The following is a 16,587-nucleotide window of genomic DNA, read 5'->3' as shown; positions in this document are numbered from 1 at the left end:
AGGCAGTGTTGCTGATGAAATAGTGCAAGAGCACACCCTCGTGGACAAAATGCTTACAGCACCTGGTATTCCCAGGCGGTCTCCCATCCAAGTACTAACCAGGCCCGACCCTGCTTAGCTTCCGAGATCAGACGAGATCGGGCGTACCCAGGCTGGTATGGCCGTAAGCGAGAAACAATCTCTTGCTACAACATATATAGTAAAAGTGAGGGTGATAAACAGACATTGCATTTTCACCAATTAGATAAGCAGCTTGAACTTTGTGTCACTGAAAAAGTAGAAGAAATTACAAACACTGTTCCCATCACTTTTTAGCACAGGTAGTTGGATAAAATACAAACTTTATTTCCTTTCATCATTTGAACAGGGCAAAGGAGCACAAAGCACACACAAGCTGCATTCAGCAACAATATTCTTGTTTGTCTTATAAATACAAGGCAGATGCTAATTGAAAACACAAGGAAATTTGATCCTATTAAAAAGGCAGGAAGCTGCATTTAGTCAATTCATCATTAAATGCTTACTACAAGGCAGTGTTGCTGATGAAATAGTGCAGGGGCACACCCTCGTGGACAAAGTGCTTACAGCACCTGGTATTCCCAGGCGGTCTCCCATCCAAGTACTAACCAGGCCCGACCCTGCTTAGCTTCCGAGATCAGACGAGATCGGGCGTACCCAGGCTGGTATGGCCGTAAGCGAGAAACAATCTCTTGCTACAACATATATAGTCAAAGTGAGTCTGATAAAACAGACATTTAGTCAATTCATCATTAAATGCTTAATACAAGGCAGTGTTGCTGATGAAATAGTGCAAGAGCACACCCTCGTGGACAAAATGCTTACAGCACCTGGTATTCCCAGGCGGTCTCCCATCCAAGTACTAACCAGGCCCGACCCTGCTTAGCTTCCGAGATCAGACGAGATCGGGGGTACCCAGGCTGGTATGGCCGTAAGCGAGAAACAATCTCTTGCTACAACATATATAGTCAAAGTGAGTGTGATAAACAGACATTGCATTTTCACCAATTAGATAAGCAGCTTGAACTTTGTGTCACTGAAAAAGTAGAAGAAATTACAAACACTGTTCCCATCACTTTTTAGCACAGGTAGTTGGATAAAATACAAACTTTATTTCCTTTCATCATTTGAACAGGGCAAAGGAGCACAAAGCACACACAAGCTGCATTCAGCAACAATATTCTTGTTTGTCTTATACATACAAGGCAGATGCTAATTGAAAACACAAGGAAATTTGATCCTATTAAAAAGGCAGGAAGCTGCATTTAGTCAATTCATCATTAAATGCTTACTACAAGGCAGTGTTGCTGATGAAATAGTGCAGGGGCACACCCTCGTGGACAAAGTGCTTACAGCACCTGGTATTCCCAGGCGGTCTCCCATCCAAGTACTAACCAGGCCCGACCCTGCTTAGCTTCCGAGATCAGACGAGATCGGGCGTACCCAGGCTGGTATGGCCGTAAGCGAGAAACAATCTCTTGCTACAACATATATAGTCAAAGTGAGTCTGATAAAACAGACATTTAGTCAATTCATCATTAAATGCTTAATACAAGGCAGTGTTGCTGATGAAATAGTGCAAGAGCACACCCTCGTGGACAAAATGCTTACAGCACCTGGTATTCCCAGGCGGTCTCCCATCCAAGTACTAACCAGGCCCGACCCTGCTTAGCTTCCGAGATCAGACGAGATCGGGCGTACCCAGGCTGGTATGGCCGTAAGCGAGAAACAATCTCTTGCTACAACATATATAGTCAAAGTGAGGGTGATAAACAGACATTGCATTTTCACCAATTAGATAAGCAGCTTGAACTTTGTGTCACTGAAAAAGTAGAAGAAATTACAAACACTGTTCCCATCACTTTTTAGCACAGGTAGTTGGATAAAATACAAACTTTATTTCCTTTCATCATTTGAACAGGGCAAAGGAGCACAAAGCACACACAAGCTGCATTCAGCAACAATATTCTTGTTTGTCTTATAAATACAAGGCAGATGCTAATTGAAAACACAAGGAAATTTGATCCTATTAAAAAGGCAGGAAGCTGCATTTAGTCAATTCATCATTAAATGCTTACTACAAGGCAGTGTTGCTGATGAAATAGTGCAGGGGCACACCCTCGTGGACAAAATGCTTACAGCACCTGGTATTCCCAGGCGGTCTCCCATCCAAGTACTAACCAGGCCCGACCCTGCTTAGCTTCCGAGATCAGACGAGATCGGGCGTACCCAGGCTGGTATGGCCGTAAGCGAGAAACAATCTCTTGCTACAACATATATAGTCAAAGTGAGTCTGATAAAACAGACATTTAGTCAATTCATCATTAAATGCTTAATACAAGGCAGTGTTGCTGATGAAATAGTGCAAGAGCACACCCTCGTGGACAAAATGCTTACAGCACCTGGTATTCCCAGGCGGTCTCCCATCCAAGTACTAACCAGGCCCGACCCTGCTTAGCTTCCGAGATCAGACGAGATCGGGCGTACCCAGGCTGGTATGGCCGTAAGCGAGAAACAATCTCTTGCTACAACATATATAGTAAAAGTGAGGGTGATAAACAGACATTGCATTTTCACCAATTAGATAAGCAGCTTGAACTTTGTGTCACTGAAAAAGTAGAAGAAATTACAAACACTGTTCCCATCACTTTTTAGCACAGGTAGTTGGATAAAATACAAACTTTATTTCCTTTCATCATTTGAACAGGGCAAAGGAGCACAAAGCACACACAAGCTGCATTCAGCAACAATATTCTTGTTTGTCTTATAAATACAAGGCAGATGCTAATTGAAAACACAAGGAAATTTGATCCTATTAAAAAGGCAGGAAGCTGCATTTAGTCAATTCATCATTAAATGCTTACTACAAGGCAGTGTTGCTGATGAAATAGTGCAGGGGCACACCCTCGTGGACAAAATGCTTACAGCACCTGGTATTCCCAGGCGGTCTCCCATCCAAGTACTAACCAGGCCCGACCCTGCTTAGCTTCCGAGATCAGACGAGATCGGGCGTACCCAGGCTGGTATGGCCGTAAGCGAGAAACAATCTCTTGCTACAACATATATAGTCAAAGTGAGTGTGATAAACAGACATTGCATTTTCACCAATTAGATAAGCAGCTTGAACTTTGTGTCACTGAAAAAGTAGAAGAAATTACAAACACTGTTCCCATCACTTTTTACCACAGGTAGTTGGATAAAATACAAACTTTATTTCCTTTCATCATTTGAACAGGGCAAAGGAGCACAAAGCACACACAAGCTGCATTCAGCAACAATATTCTTGTTTGTCTTATAAATACAAGGCAGATGCTAATTGAAAACACAAGGAAATTTGATCCTATTAAAAAGGCAGGAAGCTGCATTTAGTCAATTCATCATTAAATGCTTACTACAAGGCAGTGTTGCTGATGAAATAGTGCAGGGGCACACCCTCGTGGACAAAGTGCTTACAGCACCTGGTATTCCCAGGCGGTCTCCCATCCAAGTACTAACCAGGCCCGACCCTGCTTAGCTTCCGAGATCAGACGAGATCGGGCGTACCCAGGCTGGTATGGCCGTAAGCGAGAAACAATCTCTTGCTACAACATATATAGTCAAAGTGAGTCTGATAAAACAGACATTTAGTCAATTCATCATTAAATGCTTAATACAAGGCAGTGTTGCTGATGAAATAGTGCAAGAGCACACCCTCGTGGACAAAATGCTTACAGCACCTGGTATTCCCAGGCGGTCTCCCATCCAAGTACTAACCAGGCCCGACCCTGCTTAGCTTCCGAGATCAGACGAGATCGGGCGTACCCAGGCTGGTATGGCCGTAAGCGAGAAACAATCTCTTGCTACAACATATATAGTAAAAGTGAGGGTGATAAACAGACATTGCATTTTCACCAATTAGATAAGCAGCTTGAACTTTGTGTCACTGAAAAAGTAGAAGAAATTACAAACACTGTTCCCATCACTTTTTAGCACAGGTAGTTGGATAAAATACAAACTTTATTTCCTTTCATCATTTGAACAGGGCAAAGGAGCACAAAGCACACACAAGCTGCATTCAGCAACAATATTCTTGTTTGTCTTATAAATACAAGGCAGATGCTAATTGAAAACACAAGGAAATTTGATCCTATTAAAAAGGCAGGAAGCTGCATTTAGTCAATTCATCATTAAATGCTTACTACAAGGCAGTGTTGCTGATGAAATAGTGCAGGGGCACACCCTCGTGGACAAAATGCTTACAGCACCTGGTATTCCCAGGCGGTCTCCCATCCAAGTACTAACCAGGCCCGACCCTGCTTAGCTTCCGAGATCAGACGAGATCGGGCGTACCCAGGCTGGTATGGCCGTAAGCGAGAAACAATCTCTTGCTACAACATATATAGTCAAAGTGAGTCTGATAAAACAGACATTTAGTCAATTCATCATTAAATGCTTAATACAAGGCAGTGTTGCTGATGAAATAGTGCAAGAGCACACCCTCGTGGACAAAATGCTTACAGCACCTGGTATTCCCAGGCGGTCTCCCATCCAAGTACTAACCAGGCCCGACCCTGCTTAGCTTCCGAGATCAGACGAGATCGGGGGTACCCAGGCTGGTATGGCCGTAAGCGAGAAACAATCTCTTGCTACAACATATATAGTCAAAGTGAGTGTGATAAACAGACATTGCATTTTCACCAATTAGATAAGCAGCTTGAACTTTGTGTCACTGAAAAAGTAGAAGAAATTACAAACACTGTTCCCATCACTTTTTAGCACAGGTAGTTGGATAAAATACAAACTTTATTTCCTTTCATCATTTGAACAGGGCAAAGGAGCACAAAGCACACACAAGCTGCATTCAGCAACAATATTCTTGTTTGTCTTATAAATACAAGGCAGATGCTAATTGAAAACACAAGGAAATTTGATCCTATTAAAAAGGCAGGAAGCTGCATTTAGTCAATTCATCATTAAATGCTTACTACAAGGCAGTGTTGCTGATGAAATAGTGCAGGGGCACACCCTCGTGGACAAAGTGCTTACAGCACCTGGTATTCCCAGGCGGTCTCCCATCCAAGTACTAACCAGGCCCGACCCTGCTTAGCTTCCGAGATCAGACGAGATCGGGCGTACCCAGGCTGGTATGGCCGTAAGCGAGAAACAATCTCTTGCTACAACATATATAGTCAAAGTGAGTCTGATAAAACAGACATTTAGTCAATTCATCATTAAATGCTTAATACAAGGCAGTGTTGCTGATGAAATAGTGCAAGAGCACACCCTCGTGGACAAAATGCTTACAGCACCTGGTATTCCCAGGCGGTCTCCCATCCAAGTACTAACCAGGCCCGACCCTGCTTAGCTTCCGAGATCAGACGAGATCGGGCGTACCCAGGCTGGTATGGCCGTAAGCGAGAAAAAATCTCTTGCTACAACATATATAGTCAAAGTGAGTGTGATAAACAGACATTGCATTTTCACCAATTAGATAAGCAGCTTGAACTTTGTGTCACTGAAAAAGTAGAAGAAATTACAAACACTGTTCCCATCACTTTTTAGCACAGGTAGTTGGATAAAATACAAACTTTATTTCCTTTCATCATTTGAACAGGGCAAAGGAGCACAAAGCACACACAAGCTGCATTCAGCAACAATATTCTTGTTTGTCTTATAAATACAAGGCAGATGCTAATTGAAAACACAAGGAAATTTGATCCTATTAAAAAGGCAGGAAGCTGCATTTAGTCAATTCATCATTAAATGCTTACTACAAGGCAGTGTTGCTGATGAAATAGTGCAGGGGCACACCCTCGTGGACAAAGTGCTTACAGCACCTGGTATTCCCAGGCGGTCTCCCATCCAAGTACTAACCAGGCCCGACCCTGCTTAGCTTCCGAGATCAGACGAGATCGGGCGTACCCAGGCTGGTATGGCCGTAAGCGAGAAACAATCTCTTGCTACAACATATATAGTCAAAGTGAGTCTGATAAAACAGACATTTAGTCAATTCATCATTAAATGCTTAATACAAGGCAGTGTTGCTGATGAAATAGTGCAAGAGCACACCCTCGTGGACAAAATGCTTACAGCACCTGGTATTCCCAGGCGGTCTCCCATCCAAGTACTAACCAGGCCCGACCCTGCTTAGCTTCCGAGATCAGACGAGATCGGGCGTACCCAGGCTGGTATGGCCGTAAGCGAGAAAAAATCTCTTGCTACAACATATATAGTCAAAGTGAGTGTGATAAACAGACATTGCATTTTCACCAATTAGATAAGCAGCTTGAACTTTGTGTCACTGAAAAAGTAGAAGAAATTACAAACACTGTTCCCATCACTTTTTAGCACAGGTAGTTGGATAAAATACAAACTTTATTTCCTTTCATCATTTGAACAGGGCAAAGGAGCACAAAGCACACACAAGCTGCATTCAGCAACAATATTCTTGTTTGTCTTATAAATACAAGGCAGATGCTAATTGAAAACACAAGGAAATTTGATCCTATTAAAAAGGCAGGAAGCTGCATTTAGTCAATTCATCATTAAATGCTTACTACAAGGCAGTGTTGCTGATGAAATAGTGCAGGGGCACACCCTCGTGGACAAAATGCTTACAGCACCTGGTATTCCCAGGCGGTCTCCCATCCAAGTACTAACCAGGCCCGACCCTGCTTAGCTTCCGAGATCAGACGAGATCGGGCGTACCCAGGCTGGTATGGCCGTAAGCGAGTAACAATCTCTTGCTACAACATATATAGTCAAAGTGAGTCTGATAAAACAGACATTTAGTCAATTCATCATTAAATGCTTAATACAAGGCAGTGTTGCTGATGAAATAGTGCAAGAGCACACCCTCGTGGACAAAATGCTTACAGCACCTGGTATTCCCAGGCGGTCTCCCATCCAAGTACTAACCAGGCCCGACCCTGCTTAGCTTCCGAGATCAGACGAGATCGGGCGTACCCAGGCTGGTATGGCCGTAAGCGAGAAACAATCTCTTGCTACAACATATATAGTCAAAGTGAGGGTGATAAACAGACATTGCATTTTCACCAATTAGATAAGCAGCTTGAACTTTGTGTCACTGAAAAAGTAGAAGAAATTACAAACACTGTTCCCATCACTTTTTAGCACAGGTAGTTGGATAAAATACAAACTTTATTTCCTTTCATCATTTGAACAGGGCAAAGGAGCACAAAGCACACACAAGCTGCATTCAGCAACAATATTCTTGTTTGTCTTATAAATACAAGGCAGATGCTAATTGAAAACACAAGGAAATTTGATCCTATTAAAAAGGCAGGAAGCTGCATTTAGTCAATTCATCATTAAATGCTTACTACAAGGCAGTGTTGCTGATGAAATAGTGCAGGGGCACACCCTCGTGGACAAAATGCTTACAGCACCTGGTATTCCCAGGCGGTCTCCCATCCAAGTACTAACCAGGCCCGACCCTGCTTAGCTTCCGAGATCAGACGAGATCGGGCGTACCCAGGCTGGTATGGCCGTAAGCGAGAAACAATCTCTTGCTACAACATATATAGTCAAAGTGAGTCTGATAAAACAGACATTTAGTCAATTCATCATTAAATGCTTAATACAAGGCAGTGTTGCTGATGAAATAGTGCAAGAGCACACCCTCGTGGACAAAATGCTTACAGCACCTGGTATTCCCAGGCGGTCTCCCATCCAAGTACTAACCAGGCCCGACCCTGCTTAGCTTCCGAGATCAGACGAGATCGGGGGTACCCAGGCTGGTATGGCCGTAAGCGAGAAACAATCTCTTGCTACAACATATATAGTCAAAGTGAGTGTGATAAACAGACATTGCATTTTCACCAATTAGATAAGCAGCTTGAACTTTGTGTCACTGAAAAAGTAGAAGAAATTACAAACACTGTTCCCATCACTTTTTAGCACAGGTAGTTGGATAAAATACAAACTTTATTTCCTTTCATCATTTGAACAGGGCAAAGGAGCACAAAGCACACACAAGCTGCATTCAGCAACAATATTCTTGTTTGTCTTATAAATACAAGGCAGATGCTAATTGAAAACACAAGGAAATTTGATCCTATTAAAAAGGCAGGAAGCTGCATTTAGTCAATTCATCATTAAATGCTTACTACAAGGCAGTGTTGCTGATGAAATAGTGCAGGGGCACACCCTCGTGGACAAAGTGCTTACAGCACCTGGTATTCCCAGGCGGTCTCCCATCCAAGTACTAACCAGGCCCGACCCTGCTTAGCTTCCGAGATCAGACGAGATCGGGCGTACCCAGGCTGGTATGGCCGTAAGCGAGAAACAATCTCTTGCTACAACATATATAGTCAAAGTGAGTCTGATAAAACAGACATTTAGTCAATTCATCATTAAATGCTTAATACAAGGCAGTGTTGCTGATGAAATAGTGCAAGAGCACACCCTCGTGGACAAAATGCTTACAGCACCTGGTATTCCCAGGCGGTCTCCCATCCAAGTACTAACCAGGCCCGACCCTGCTTAGCTTCCGAGATCAGACGAGATCGGGGGTACCCAGGCTGGTATGGCCGTAAGCGAGAAACAATCTCTTGCTACAACATATATAGTCAAAGTGAGTCTGATAAAACAGACATTTAGTCAATTCATCATTAAATGCTTAATACAAGGCAGTGTTGCTGATGAAATAGTGCAAGAGCACACCCTCGTGGACAAAATGCTTACAGCACCTGGTATTCCCAGGCGGTCTCCCATCCAAGTACTAACCAGGCCCGACCCTGCTTAGCTTCCGAGATCAGACGAGATCGGGCGTACCCAGGCTGGTATGGCCGTAAGCGAGAAACAATCTCTTGCTACAACATATATAGTCAAAGTGAGTGTGATAAACAGACATTGCATTTTCACCAATTAGATAAGCAGCTTGAACTTTGTGTCACTGAAAAAGTAGAAGAAATTACAAACACTGTTCCCATCACTTTTTAGCACAGGTAGTTGGATAAAATACAAACTTTATTTCCTTTCATCATTTGAACAGGGCAAAGGAGCACAAAGCACACACAAGCTGCATTCAGCAACAATATTCTTGTTTGTCTTATAAATACAAGGCAGATGCTAATTGAAAACACAAGGAAATTTGATCCTATTAAAAAGGCAGGAAGCTGCATTTAGTCAATTCATCATTAAATGCTTACTACAAGGCAGTGTTGCTGATGAAATAGTGCAGGGGCACACCCTCGTGGACAAAATGCTTACAGCACCTGGTATTCCCAGGCGGTCTCCCATCCAAGTACTAACCAGGCCCGACCCTGCTTAGCTTCCGAGATCAGACGAGATCGGGCGTACCCAGGCTGGTATGGCCGTAAGCGAGAAACAATCTCTTGCTACAACATATATAGTCAAAGTGAGTCTGATAAAACAGACATTTAGTCAATTCATCATTAAATGCTTAATACAAGGCAGTGTTGCTGATGAAATAGTGCAAGAGCACACCCTCGTGGACAAAATGCTTACAGCACCTGGTATTCCCAGGCGGTCTCCCATCCAAGTACTAACCAGGCCCGACCCTGCTTAGCTTCCGAGATCAGACGAGATCGGGCGTACCCAGGCTGGTATGGCCGTAAGCGAGAAACAATCTCTTGCTACAACATATATAGTCAAAGTGAGTCTGATAAAACAGACATTTAGTCAATTCATCATTAAATGCTTAATACAAGGCAGTGTTGCTGATGAAATAGTGCAAGAGCACACCCTCGTGGACAAAATGCTTACAGCACCTGGTATTCCCAGGCGGTCTCCCATCCAAGTACTAACCAGGCCCGACCCTGCTTAGCTTCCGAGATCAGACGAGATCGGGGGTACCCAGGCTGGTATGGCCGTAAGCGAGAAACAATCTCTTGCTACAACATATATAGTCAAAGTGAGTCTGATAAAACAGACATTTAGTCAATTCATCATTAAATGCTTAATACAAGGCAGTGTTGCTGATGAAATAGTGCAAGAGCACACCCTCGTGGACAAAATGCTTACAGCACCTGGTATTCCCAGGCGGTCTCCCATCCAAGTACTAACCAGGCCCGACCCTGCTTAGCTTCCGAGATCAGACGAGATCGGGCGTACCCAGGCTGGTATGGCCGTAAGCGAGAAACAATCTCTTGCTACAACATATATAGTCAAAGTGAGTGTGATAAACAGACATTGCATTTTCACCAATTAGATAAGCAGCTTGAACTTTGTGTCACTGAAAAAGTAGAAGAAATTACAAACACTGTTCCCATCACTTTTTAGCACAGGTAGTTGGATAAAATACAAACTTTATTTCCTTTCATCATTTGAACAGGGCAAAGGAGCACAAAGCACACACAAGCTGCATTCAGCAACAATATTCTTGTTTGTCTTATAAATACAAGGCAGATGCTAATTGAAAACACAAGGAAATTTGATCCTATTAAAAAGGCAGGAAGCTGCATTTAGTCAATTCATCATTAAATGCTTACTACAAGGCAGTGTTGCTGATGAAATAGTGCAGGGGCACACCCTCGTGGACAAAATGCTTACAGCACCTGGTATTCCCAGGCGGTCTCCCATCCAAGTACTAACCAGGCCCGACCCTGCTTAGCTTCCGAGATCAGACGAGATCGGGCGTACCCAGGCTGGTATGGCCGTAAGCGAGAAACAATCTCTTGCTACAACATATATAGTCAAAGTGAGTCTGATAAAACAGACATTTAGTCAATTCATCATTAAATGCTTAATACAAGGCAGTGTTGCTGATGAAATAGTGCAAGAGCACACCCTCGTGGACAAAATGCTTACAGCACCTGGTATTCCCAGGCGGTCTCCCATCCAAGTACTAACCAGGCCCGACCCTGCTTAGCTTCCGAGATCAGACGAGATCGGGCGTACCCAGGCTGGTATGGCCGTAAGCGAGAAACAATCTCTTGCTACAACATATATAGTCAAAGTGAGTGTGATAAACAGACATTGCATTTTCACCAATTAGATAAGCAGCTTGAACTTTGTGTCACTGAAAAAGTAGAAGAAATTACAAACACTGTTCCCATCACTTTTTACCACAGGTAGTTGGATAAAATACAAACTTTATTTCCTTTCATCATTTGAACAGGGCAAAGGAGCACAAAGCACACACAAGCTGCATTCAGCAACAATATTCTTGTTTGTCTTATAAATACAAGGCAGATGCTAATTGAAAACACAAGGAAATTTGATCCTATTAAAAAGGCAGGAAGCTGCATTTAGTCAATTCATCATTAAATGCTTACTACAAGGCAGTGTTGCTGATGAAATAGTGCAGGGGCACACCCTCGTGGACAAAATGCTTACAGCACCTGGTATTCCCAGGCGGTCTCCCATCCAAGTACTAACCAGGCCCGACCCTGCTTAGCTTCCGAGATCAGACGAGATCGGGCGTACCCAGGCTGGTATGGCCGTAAGCGAGAAACAATCTCTTGCTACAACATATATAGTCAAAGTGAGTCTGATAAAACAGACATTTAGTCAATTCATCATTAAATGCTTAATACAAGGCAGTGTTGCTGATGAAATAGTGCAAGAGCACACCCTCGTGGACAAAATGCTTACAGCACCTGGTATTCCCAGGCGGTCTCCCATCCAAGTACTAACCAGGCCCGACCCTGCTTAGCTTCCGAGATCAGACGAGATCGGGCGTACCCAGGCTGGTATGGCCGTAAGCGAGAAACAATCTCTTGCTACAACATATATAGTCAAAGTGAGTGTGATAAACAGACATTGCATTTTCACCAATTAGATAAGCAGCTTGAACTTTGTGTCACTGAAAAAGTAGAAGAAATTACAAACACTGTTCCCATCACTTTTTAGCACAGGTAGTTGGATAAAATACAAACTTTATTTCCTTTCATCATTTGAACAGGGCAAAGGAGCACAAAGCACACACAAGCTGCATTCAGCAACAATATTCTTGTTTGTCTTATAAATACAAGGCAGATGCTAATTGAAAACACAAGGAAATTTGATCCTATTAAAAAGGCAGGAAGCTGCATTTAGTCAATTCATCATTAAATGCTTACTACAAGGCAGTGTTGCTGATGAAATAGTGCAGGGGCACACCCTCGTGGACAAAATGCTTACAGCACCTGGTATTCCCAGGCGGTCTCCCATCCAAGTACTAACCAGGCCCGACCCTGCTTAGCTTCCGAGATCAGACGAGATCGGGCGTACCCAGGCTGGTATGGCCGTAAGCGAGAAACAATCTCTTGCTACAACATATATAGTCAAAGTGAGTCTGATAAAACAGACATTTAGTCAATTCATCATTAAATGCTTAATACAAGGCAGTGTTGCTGATGAAATAGTGCAAGAGCACACCCTCGTGGACAAAATGCTTACAGCACCTGGTATTCCCAGGCGGTCTCCCATCCAAGTACTAACCAGGCCCGACCCTGCTTAGCTTCCGAGATCAGACGAGATCGGGCGTACCCAGGCTGGTATGGCCGTAAGCGAGAAACAATCTCTTGCTACAACATATATAGTCAAAGTGAGTGTGATAAACAGACATTGCATTTTCACCAATTAGATAAGCAGCTTGAACTTTGTGTCACTGAAAAAGTAGAAGAAATTACAAACACTGTTCCCATCACTTTTTACCACAGGTAGTTGGATAAAATACAAACTTTATTTCCTTTCATCATTTGAACAGGGCAAAGGAGCACAAAGCACACACAAGCTGCATTCAGCAACAATATTCTTGTTTGTCTTATAAATACAAGGCAGATGCTAATTGAAAACACAAGGAAATTTGATCCTATTAAAAAGGCAGGAAGCTGCATTTAGTCAATTCATCATTAAATGCTTACTACAAGGCAGTGTTGCTGATGAAATAGTGCAGGGGCACACCCTCGTGGACAAAATGCTTACAGCACCTGGTATTCCCAGGCGGTCTCCCATCCAAGTACTAACCAGGCCCGACCCTGCTTAGCTTCCGAGATCAGACGAGATCGGGCGTACCCAGGCTGGTATGGCCGTAAGCGAGAAACAATCTCTTGCTACAACATATATAGTCAAAGTGAGTCTGATAAAACAGACATTTAGTCAATTCATCATTAAATGCTTAATACAAGGCAGTGTTGCTGATGAAATAGTGCAAGAGCACACCCTCGTGGACAAAATGCTTACAGCACCTGGTATTCCCAGGCGGTCTCCCATCCAAGTACTAACCAGGCCCGACCCTGCTTAGCTTCCGAGATCAGACGAGATCGGGCGTACCCAGGCTGGTATGGCCGTAAGCGAGAAACAATCTCTTGCTACAACATATATAGTCAAAGTGAGTGTGATAAACAGACATTGCATTTTCACCAATTAGATAAGCAGCTTGAACTTTGTGTCACTGAAAAAGTAGAAGAAATTACAAACACTGTTCCCATCACTTTTTAGCACAGGTAGTTGGATAAAATACAAACTTTATTTCCTTTCATCATTTGAACAGGGCAAAGGAGCACAAAGCACACACAAGCTGCATTCAGCAACAATATTCTTGTTTGTCTTATAAATACAAGGCAGATGCTAATTGAAAACACAAGGAAATTTGATCCTATTAAAAAGGCAGGAAGCTGCATTTAGTCAATTCATCATTAAATGCTTACTACAAGGCAGTGTTGCTGATGAAATAGTGCAGGGGCACACCCTCGTGGACAAAATGCTTACAGCACCTGGTATTCCCAGGCGGTCTCCCATCCAAGTACTAACCAGGCCCGACCCTGCTTAGCTTCCGAGATCAGACGAGATCGGGCGTACCCAGGCTGGTATGGCCGTAAGCGAGAAACAATCTCTTGCTACAACATATATAGTCAAAGTGAGTCTGATAAAACAGACATTTAGTCAATTCATCATTAAATGCTTAATACAAGGCAGTGTTGCTGATGAAATAGTGCAAGAGCACACCCTCGTGGACAAAATGCTTACAGCACCTGGTATTCCCAGGCGGTCTCCCATCCAAGTACTAACCAGGCCCGACCCTGCTTAGCTTCCGAGATCAGACGAGATCGGGCGTACCCAGGCTGGTATGGCCGTAAGCGAGAAACAATCTCTTGCTACAACATATATAGTCAAAGTGAGTGTGATAAACAGACATTGCATTTTCACCAATTAGATAAGCAGCTTGAACTTTGTGTCACTGAAAAAGTAGAAGAAATTACAAACACTGTTCCCATCACTTTTTACCACAGGTAGTTGGATAAAATACAAACTTTATTTCCTTTCATCATTTGAACAGGGCAAAGGAGCACAAAGCACACACAAGCTGCATTCAGCAACAATATTCTTGTTTGTCTTATAAATACAAGGCAGATGCTAATTGAAAACACAAGGAAATTTGATCCTATTAAAAAGGCAGGAAGCTGCATTTAGTCAATTCATCATTAAATGCTTACTACAAGGCAGTGTTGCTGATGAAATAGTGCAGGGGCACACCCTCGTGGACAAAATGCTTACAGCACCTGGTATTCCCAGGCGGTCTCCCATCCAAGTACTAACCAGGCCCGACCCTGCTTAGCTTCCGAGATCAGACGAGATCGGGCGTACCCAGGCTGGTATGGCCGTAAGCGAGAAACAATCTCTTGCTACAACATATATAGTCAAAGTGAGTCTGATAAAACAGACATTTAGTCAATTCATCATTAAATGCTTAATACAAGGCAGTGTTGCTGATGAAATAGTGCAAGAGCACACCCTCGTGGACAAAATGCTTACAGCACCTGGTATTCCCAGGCGGTCTCCCATCCAAGTACTAACCAGGCCCGACCCTGCTTAGCTTCCGAGATCAGACGAGATCGGGCGTACCCAGGCTGGTATGGCCGTAAGCGAGAAACAATCTCTTGCTACAACATATATAGTCAAAGTGAGTGTGATAAACAGACATTGCATTTTCACCAATTAGATAAGCAGCTTGAACTTTGTGTCACTGAAAAAGTAGAAGAAATTACAAACACTGTTCCCATCACTTTTTACCACAGGTAGTTGGATAAAATACAAACTTTATTTCCTTTCATCATTTGAACAGGGCAAAGGAGCACAAAGCACACACAAGCTGCATTCAGCAACAATATTCTTGTTTGTCTTATAAATACAAGGCAGATGCTAATTGAAAACACAAGGAAATTTGATCCTATTAAAAAGGCAGGAAGCTGCATTTAGTCAATTCATCATTAAATGCTTACTACAAGGCAGTGTTGCTGATGAAATAGTGCAGGGGCACACCCTCGTGGACAAAATGCTTACAGCACCTGGTATTCCCAGGCGGTCTCCCATCCAAGTACTAACCAGGCCCGACCCTGCTTAGCTTCCGAGATCAGACGAGATCGGGCGTACCCAGGCTGGTATGGCCGTAAGCGAGAAACAATCTCTTGCTACAACATATATAGTCAAAGTGAGTCTGATAAAACAGACATTTAGTCAATTCATCATTAAATGCTTAATACAAGGCAGTGTTGCTGATGAAATAGTGCAAGAGCACACCCTCGTGGACAAAATGCTTACAGCACCTGGTATTCCCAGGCGGTCTCCCATCCAAGTACTAACCAGGCCCGACCCTGCTTAGCTTCCGAGATCAGACGAGATCGGGCGTACCCAGGCTGGTATGGCCGTAAGCGAGAAACAATCTCTTGCTACAACATATATAGTCAAAGTGAGTGTGATAAACAGACATTGCATTTTCACCAATTAGATAAGCAGCTTGAACTTTGTGTCACTGAAAAAGTAGAAGAAATTACAAACACTGTTCCCATCACTTTTTACCACAGGTAGTTGGATAAAATACAAACTTTATTTCCTTTCATCATTTGAACAGGGCAAAGGAGCACAAAGCACACACAAGCTGCATTCAGCAACAATATTCTTGTTTGTCTTATAAATACAAGGCAGATGCTAATTGAAAACACAAGGAAATTTGATCCTATTAAAAAGGCAGGAAGCTGCATTTAGTCAATTCATCATTAAATGCTTACTACAAGGCAGTGTTGCTGATGAAATAGTGCAGGGGCACACCCTCGTGGACAAAATGCTTACAGCACCTGGTATTCCCAGGCGGTCTCCCATCCAAGTACTAACCAGGCCCGACCCTGCTTAGCTTCCGAGATCAGACGAGATCGGGCGTACCCAGGCTGGTATGGCCGTAAGCAAGAAACAATCTCTTGCTACAACATATATAGTCAAAGTGAGTCTGATAAAACAGACATTTAGTCAATTCATCATTAAATGCTTAATACAAGGCAGTGTTGCTGATGAAATAGTGCAAGAGCACACCCTCGTGGACAAAATGCTTACAGCACCTGGTATTCCCAGGCGGTCTCCCATCCAAGTACTAACCAGGCCCGACCCTGCTTAGCTTCCGAGATCAGACGAGATCGGGCGTACCCAGGCTGGTATGGCCGTAAGCGAGAAACAATCTCTTGCTACAACATATATAGTCAAAGTGAGTGTGATAAACAGACATTGCATTTTCACCAATTAGATAAGCAGCTTGAACTTTGTGTCACTGAAAAAGTAGAAGAAATTACAAACACTGTTCCCATCACTTTTTAGCACAGGTAGTTGGATAAAATACAAACTTTATTTCCT

At 43.2% G+C, this 16,587-nt stretch overlaps 43 non-coding genes across 43 annotated transcripts; all 43 read right to left on the bottom strand.

The window, feature by feature from the left end:
* Window positions 1-50: 50 nt before the first annotated feature.
* LOC145871059 (5S ribosomal RNA) lies at window positions 51-169 on the bottom strand. The gene has a single exon (XR_014386689.1). It is a non-coding gene; the product is annotated as a 5S ribosomal RNA (ribosomal RNA).
* A 409-nt stretch (window positions 170-578) lies between these two features.
* LOC145871057 (5S ribosomal RNA) lies at window positions 579-697 on the bottom strand. Its single transcript, XR_014386687.1, has one exon. It is a non-coding gene; the product is annotated as a 5S ribosomal RNA (ribosomal RNA).
* A 139-nt stretch (window positions 698-836) lies between these two features.
* LOC145874845 (5S ribosomal RNA) lies at window positions 837-955 on the bottom strand. The gene has a single exon (XR_014390480.1). It is a non-coding gene; the product is annotated as a 5S ribosomal RNA (ribosomal RNA).
* A 409-nt stretch (window positions 956-1,364) lies between these two features.
* LOC145871056 (5S ribosomal RNA) lies at window positions 1,365-1,483 on the bottom strand. The gene has a single exon (XR_014386686.1). It is a non-coding gene; the product is annotated as a 5S ribosomal RNA (ribosomal RNA).
* A 139-nt stretch (window positions 1,484-1,622) lies between these two features.
* Window positions 1,623-1,741, bottom strand: LOC145871055 (5S ribosomal RNA). The gene has a single exon (XR_014386685.1). It is a non-coding gene; the product is annotated as a 5S ribosomal RNA (ribosomal RNA).
* Window positions 1,742-2,150: 409 nt separating this feature from the next.
* On the bottom strand, window positions 2,151-2,269 carry LOC145871054 (5S ribosomal RNA). Its single transcript, XR_014386684.1, has one exon. It is a non-coding gene; the product is annotated as a 5S ribosomal RNA (ribosomal RNA).
* Window positions 2,270-2,408: 139 nt separating this feature from the next.
* On the bottom strand, window positions 2,409-2,527 carry LOC145871053 (5S ribosomal RNA). Its single transcript, XR_014386683.1, has one exon. It is a non-coding gene; the product is annotated as a 5S ribosomal RNA (ribosomal RNA).
* A 409-nt stretch (window positions 2,528-2,936) lies between these two features.
* LOC145871051 (5S ribosomal RNA) lies at window positions 2,937-3,055 on the bottom strand. The gene has a single exon (XR_014386681.1). It is a non-coding gene; the product is annotated as a 5S ribosomal RNA (ribosomal RNA).
* Window positions 3,056-3,464: 409 nt separating this feature from the next.
* LOC145871050 (5S ribosomal RNA) lies at window positions 3,465-3,583 on the bottom strand. Its single transcript, XR_014386680.1, has one exon. It is a non-coding gene; the product is annotated as a 5S ribosomal RNA (ribosomal RNA).
* A 139-nt stretch (window positions 3,584-3,722) lies between these two features.
* On the bottom strand, window positions 3,723-3,841 carry LOC145871049 (5S ribosomal RNA). Its single transcript, XR_014386679.1, has one exon. It is a non-coding gene; the product is annotated as a 5S ribosomal RNA (ribosomal RNA).
* A 409-nt stretch (window positions 3,842-4,250) lies between these two features.
* On the bottom strand, window positions 4,251-4,369 carry LOC145871048 (5S ribosomal RNA). The gene has a single exon (XR_014386678.1). It is a non-coding gene; the product is annotated as a 5S ribosomal RNA (ribosomal RNA).
* Window positions 4,370-4,508: 139 nt separating this feature from the next.
* Window positions 4,509-4,627, bottom strand: LOC145874844 (5S ribosomal RNA). The gene has a single exon (XR_014390479.1). It is a non-coding gene; the product is annotated as a 5S ribosomal RNA (ribosomal RNA).
* A 409-nt stretch (window positions 4,628-5,036) lies between these two features.
* On the bottom strand, window positions 5,037-5,155 carry LOC145871047 (5S ribosomal RNA). The gene has a single exon (XR_014386677.1). It is a non-coding gene; the product is annotated as a 5S ribosomal RNA (ribosomal RNA).
* Window positions 5,156-5,294: 139 nt separating this feature from the next.
* Window positions 5,295-5,413, bottom strand: LOC145871045 (5S ribosomal RNA). Its single transcript, XR_014386675.1, has one exon. It is a non-coding gene; the product is annotated as a 5S ribosomal RNA (ribosomal RNA).
* Window positions 5,414-5,822: 409 nt separating this feature from the next.
* LOC145871044 (5S ribosomal RNA) lies at window positions 5,823-5,941 on the bottom strand. Its single transcript, XR_014386674.1, has one exon. It is a non-coding gene; the product is annotated as a 5S ribosomal RNA (ribosomal RNA).
* Window positions 5,942-6,080: 139 nt separating this feature from the next.
* On the bottom strand, window positions 6,081-6,199 carry LOC145871038 (5S ribosomal RNA). Its single transcript, XR_014386669.1, has one exon. It is a non-coding gene; the product is annotated as a 5S ribosomal RNA (ribosomal RNA).
* A 409-nt stretch (window positions 6,200-6,608) lies between these two features.
* Window positions 6,609-6,727, bottom strand: LOC145871029 (5S ribosomal RNA). Its single transcript, XR_014386660.1, has one exon. It is a non-coding gene; the product is annotated as a 5S ribosomal RNA (ribosomal RNA).
* Window positions 6,728-6,866: 139 nt separating this feature from the next.
* On the bottom strand, window positions 6,867-6,985 carry LOC145871026 (5S ribosomal RNA). Its single transcript, XR_014386657.1, has one exon. It is a non-coding gene; the product is annotated as a 5S ribosomal RNA (ribosomal RNA).
* Window positions 6,986-7,394: 409 nt separating this feature from the next.
* LOC145871025 (5S ribosomal RNA) lies at window positions 7,395-7,513 on the bottom strand. The gene has a single exon (XR_014386656.1). It is a non-coding gene; the product is annotated as a 5S ribosomal RNA (ribosomal RNA).
* Window positions 7,514-7,652: 139 nt separating this feature from the next.
* LOC145874842 (5S ribosomal RNA) lies at window positions 7,653-7,771 on the bottom strand. The gene has a single exon (XR_014390478.1). It is a non-coding gene; the product is annotated as a 5S ribosomal RNA (ribosomal RNA).
* A 409-nt stretch (window positions 7,772-8,180) lies between these two features.
* Window positions 8,181-8,299, bottom strand: LOC145871022 (5S ribosomal RNA). The gene has a single exon (XR_014386655.1). It is a non-coding gene; the product is annotated as a 5S ribosomal RNA (ribosomal RNA).
* A 139-nt stretch (window positions 8,300-8,438) lies between these two features.
* LOC145874841 (5S ribosomal RNA) lies at window positions 8,439-8,557 on the bottom strand. Its single transcript, XR_014390477.1, has one exon. It is a non-coding gene; the product is annotated as a 5S ribosomal RNA (ribosomal RNA).
* Window positions 8,558-8,696: 139 nt separating this feature from the next.
* On the bottom strand, window positions 8,697-8,815 carry LOC145871011 (5S ribosomal RNA). Its single transcript, XR_014386654.1, has one exon. It is a non-coding gene; the product is annotated as a 5S ribosomal RNA (ribosomal RNA).
* A 409-nt stretch (window positions 8,816-9,224) lies between these two features.
* LOC145871000 (5S ribosomal RNA) lies at window positions 9,225-9,343 on the bottom strand. Its single transcript, XR_014386653.1, has one exon. It is a non-coding gene; the product is annotated as a 5S ribosomal RNA (ribosomal RNA).
* Window positions 9,344-9,482: 139 nt separating this feature from the next.
* LOC145870990 (5S ribosomal RNA) lies at window positions 9,483-9,601 on the bottom strand. The gene has a single exon (XR_014386652.1). It is a non-coding gene; the product is annotated as a 5S ribosomal RNA (ribosomal RNA).
* A 139-nt stretch (window positions 9,602-9,740) lies between these two features.
* On the bottom strand, window positions 9,741-9,859 carry LOC145874839 (5S ribosomal RNA). The gene has a single exon (XR_014390475.1). It is a non-coding gene; the product is annotated as a 5S ribosomal RNA (ribosomal RNA).
* Window positions 9,860-9,998: 139 nt separating this feature from the next.
* On the bottom strand, window positions 9,999-10,117 carry LOC145870978 (5S ribosomal RNA). Its single transcript, XR_014386650.1, has one exon. It is a non-coding gene; the product is annotated as a 5S ribosomal RNA (ribosomal RNA).
* Window positions 10,118-10,526: 409 nt separating this feature from the next.
* Window positions 10,527-10,645, bottom strand: LOC145870967 (5S ribosomal RNA). The gene has a single exon (XR_014386649.1). It is a non-coding gene; the product is annotated as a 5S ribosomal RNA (ribosomal RNA).
* A 139-nt stretch (window positions 10,646-10,784) lies between these two features.
* LOC145870956 (5S ribosomal RNA) lies at window positions 10,785-10,903 on the bottom strand. The gene has a single exon (XR_014386648.1). It is a non-coding gene; the product is annotated as a 5S ribosomal RNA (ribosomal RNA).
* A 409-nt stretch (window positions 10,904-11,312) lies between these two features.
* Window positions 11,313-11,431, bottom strand: LOC145870946 (5S ribosomal RNA). Its single transcript, XR_014386647.1, has one exon. It is a non-coding gene; the product is annotated as a 5S ribosomal RNA (ribosomal RNA).
* A 139-nt stretch (window positions 11,432-11,570) lies between these two features.
* On the bottom strand, window positions 11,571-11,689 carry LOC145870935 (5S ribosomal RNA). The gene has a single exon (XR_014386646.1). It is a non-coding gene; the product is annotated as a 5S ribosomal RNA (ribosomal RNA).
* Window positions 11,690-12,098: 409 nt separating this feature from the next.
* Window positions 12,099-12,217, bottom strand: LOC145870924 (5S ribosomal RNA). Its single transcript, XR_014386645.1, has one exon. It is a non-coding gene; the product is annotated as a 5S ribosomal RNA (ribosomal RNA).
* A 139-nt stretch (window positions 12,218-12,356) lies between these two features.
* On the bottom strand, window positions 12,357-12,475 carry LOC145870913 (5S ribosomal RNA). Its single transcript, XR_014386644.1, has one exon. It is a non-coding gene; the product is annotated as a 5S ribosomal RNA (ribosomal RNA).
* Window positions 12,476-12,884: 409 nt separating this feature from the next.
* On the bottom strand, window positions 12,885-13,003 carry LOC145870902 (5S ribosomal RNA). Its single transcript, XR_014386643.1, has one exon. It is a non-coding gene; the product is annotated as a 5S ribosomal RNA (ribosomal RNA).
* Window positions 13,004-13,142: 139 nt separating this feature from the next.
* LOC145870891 (5S ribosomal RNA) lies at window positions 13,143-13,261 on the bottom strand. Its single transcript, XR_014386642.1, has one exon. It is a non-coding gene; the product is annotated as a 5S ribosomal RNA (ribosomal RNA).
* Window positions 13,262-13,670: 409 nt separating this feature from the next.
* LOC145870880 (5S ribosomal RNA) lies at window positions 13,671-13,789 on the bottom strand. Its single transcript, XR_014386641.1, has one exon. It is a non-coding gene; the product is annotated as a 5S ribosomal RNA (ribosomal RNA).
* A 139-nt stretch (window positions 13,790-13,928) lies between these two features.
* On the bottom strand, window positions 13,929-14,047 carry LOC145870868 (5S ribosomal RNA). Its single transcript, XR_014386639.1, has one exon. It is a non-coding gene; the product is annotated as a 5S ribosomal RNA (ribosomal RNA).
* Window positions 14,048-14,456: 409 nt separating this feature from the next.
* Window positions 14,457-14,575, bottom strand: LOC145870857 (5S ribosomal RNA). The gene has a single exon (XR_014386638.1). It is a non-coding gene; the product is annotated as a 5S ribosomal RNA (ribosomal RNA).
* Window positions 14,576-14,714: 139 nt separating this feature from the next.
* LOC145870846 (5S ribosomal RNA) lies at window positions 14,715-14,833 on the bottom strand. Its single transcript, XR_014386637.1, has one exon. It is a non-coding gene; the product is annotated as a 5S ribosomal RNA (ribosomal RNA).
* Window positions 14,834-15,242: 409 nt separating this feature from the next.
* LOC145870835 (5S ribosomal RNA) lies at window positions 15,243-15,361 on the bottom strand. The gene has a single exon (XR_014386636.1). It is a non-coding gene; the product is annotated as a 5S ribosomal RNA (ribosomal RNA).
* A 139-nt stretch (window positions 15,362-15,500) lies between these two features.
* On the bottom strand, window positions 15,501-15,619 carry LOC145870824 (5S ribosomal RNA). The gene has a single exon (XR_014386635.1). It is a non-coding gene; the product is annotated as a 5S ribosomal RNA (ribosomal RNA).
* A 409-nt stretch (window positions 15,620-16,028) lies between these two features.
* LOC145870813 (5S ribosomal RNA) lies at window positions 16,029-16,147 on the bottom strand. The gene has a single exon (XR_014386634.1). It is a non-coding gene; the product is annotated as a 5S ribosomal RNA (ribosomal RNA).
* Window positions 16,148-16,286: 139 nt separating this feature from the next.
* LOC145870802 (5S ribosomal RNA) lies at window positions 16,287-16,405 on the bottom strand. Its single transcript, XR_014386633.1, has one exon. It is a non-coding gene; the product is annotated as a 5S ribosomal RNA (ribosomal RNA).
* Window positions 16,406-16,587: the final 182 nt, after the last annotated feature.

Source organism: Salmo salar, unplaced genomic scaffold (genome assembly GCF_965601325.2).
Source record: "Salmo salar unplaced genomic scaffold, fSalSal1 ptg000293l, whole genome shotgun sequence".
Classification (NCBI taxonomy): domain Eukaryota; kingdom Metazoa; phylum Chordata; class Actinopteri; order Salmoniformes; family Salmonidae; genus Salmo; species Salmo salar.
Note: the sequence above shows the minus strand (reverse complement) of the source record. Positions and strands in the feature narration are given on the sequence as shown.